We start from the raw sequence: 2,468 nt of genomic DNA, 5'->3' as shown, positions 1-2,468 counted from the left end.
AAAAAAAAAAAAAAAACAAAAAAAAAAAAAAAAAAAAAAAAAAAAGGACTACAGGCCAATGTTTCTGATGAACCTAGATGGAAAAATCCTCAAAAAATAAGAGCAACTAAATCCAACAATACATTTTAAAAAATCACCATGTTCAAGTGGGATTTATTCCCAGGATGCAAAGTGGTTCAATATTCACAAAACAATCAGGGTGCCTGGGTGGCTCAGTTGGTTAAGCATCCAACTCTGACTCAGGTCATGATCTCGCGGTTTGTGGGTTCAAGCCCCAAATTAGGCTCTGGGCTGCTCACGGCTTAGAACTGGGAGCCTGCTTTGGATTCTGTGTCTCCCTCTCTCTGTCCCTTCCCTGCTCACGTTCTGTCTGCTTCTCTATCTCAAAAAAATAAATAAACGTTTTAAAAAATTTAATTTTCACAAAACAATGTGATACATCACATCAATAAGAGAAAAGATGAAAACCATACGATCATTTCAATAGATGCAGAAAAAGCATTCAACAAAGGATAACATCCATTAGGTATTTTTTAGGTCTATTTGTTTTGAGAGAGAGAGCGAGCGAGTGCAAGCGAAGGAGCAGGGGAGGGGCAGAATGAGAGAGAATCCCAAGCAGGCTTCACACTGTCAGCAAAGAGCTCAACACAGGAATTGATTTCATAAACCATGAAATCATGACCGGAGTTGAAATCAAGAGTCAGATGTTTAACCAACTGAACCACCCAGCCACCCCAACATCCATTCGTGATAAAAACTCTCAACAAAGTAGGTCTGGAGGGAACATATCTGAACATAATAAAGGCCATATATGAAAACCCCACAGCTGGGGCGCCTGGGTGGCTCAGTCAGTTAAGCGTCTGACTTCTGCTCAGGTCATGATCGCGGTTCGTGGGTTTGAGCCCCACGTCGGGCTCTGTGCTGACAGCTCGCTCAGAGCCTGGAGCCTGTTTCAGATTCTGTGTCTCCCTCTCTCTCTGACCCTACCCTGCTCATGCTGTTTCTTTCTCTCTCTCTCAAAAATAAATAAAACATTAAAAAAAAAAAAAAACACAGCTAACATCATAGTCAATGGGGTAAAATTGATAGCTTTTTCCTTAGGGTCAGGAACAAGACAAGGATGTCCAATCTCACCAATTTTATTCAAAGTATAAGTCCTAGACACAGTATTAGATAACAAAAAGAAATATAGGGCATCCAAATTGTTAAGGAAGAAGTAAAACCTTCACTATTTGCAGGTGACACGACTATAAAGAGAAAACCCTAAAGACTCCACTAAAAATCTACTAGAGCTGATACATAAATACATTAAAGTTTCAAGACACAACACCAATTTACAGAAATCCATAGCATTTCTATATACTAATAGTGAAGCAGCAGAAAGAGAAATTAACAATCCTATTTACAATTGCACTAAAAATAATACCTAGGAACAAACTGAATGAAAAAAGTGAAAGACCTGTACTCTGAAACAAAAATTAAAGAAACAGAAAATGAGACAAAGAAATGGAAATACTTTCCATGTTCATGGACTAGAAGAACAAATATTGTCAAAATGTCCATACCACCCAAAGCAATCTATAGACTGAATGCAATCTCTAACAAAATATCAAGAGCATTTTTCACAAAACTAGAACAAATAATCCTAAAATGTACGGAACCACAAAAGACCCCGAATAGCCACAGCCATCCTGAAAAAGAGAAGCTGGAGGTATCACAATTCCAGACTTCAAGTAATATTACAGATCTATCTACAGAGAGTATGGTACTGGCATAAAAATAGACACATAGATCAATGGAACAGAATAGAAAACTCAGATATAAACCCATGATTATACAGTCCATCAAACTTCAACAAATGAGGCAAGACTATCCAATGGGAAAAAAACAATCTCTTCAACAAATGGTGCTGGGAAATTGGACCGCAACATGCAAAAGAATGAAACTGGACCACTTTCTTTCACCACACACAAAAATAAACTGCCTGGGTGGCTCAGTCGGTTAAGCATCCGATATCGGCTCAGGTCATGATCTCACTGTTTGTGGGTTCTAGCCCTGCGTCAGGCTCTGTGCTGACAACTAGCTCAGAGCCTGGAGCCTGCTTCAGATTCTGTGTCTCCCTCTCTCTCTGACCCTCCCTTGCTCATGTTCTCTCTCTCTTTCTCTTGTTCTCAGAAATAAATAAAACATTAAAAAAATAAACTAGAATTAAAAGCCTGAATATGAGACCCGAAACCATAAAAATCCTTGAAGAGAGTATAGGCAGTAATTTCTCTGACACCATAGCAACAAAAAAAAGCAAAAAGAAGCAAGCAAAAAAAATATATATTGGGAATATATCAAAATAAAAAGTTTCTGCACAGCAAAGCAAACAATCAACAAATCTAAAAGTCAACATATTGAAATAGAGGAAATATTTGCAAATGACATATCTGATAAAGGGTTAATATCCAAAATATATAAAGAAC

The sequence above is a fragment of the Crocuta crocuta genome, unplaced genomic scaffold (genome assembly GCF_008692635.1).
Source record: "Crocuta crocuta isolate KB4526 unplaced genomic scaffold, BGI_CrCroc_1.0 scaffold166, whole genome shotgun sequence".
Lineage (NCBI taxonomy): Eukaryota > Metazoa > Chordata > Mammalia > Carnivora > Hyaenidae > Crocuta > Crocuta crocuta.
Note: the sequence above shows the minus strand (reverse complement) of the source record.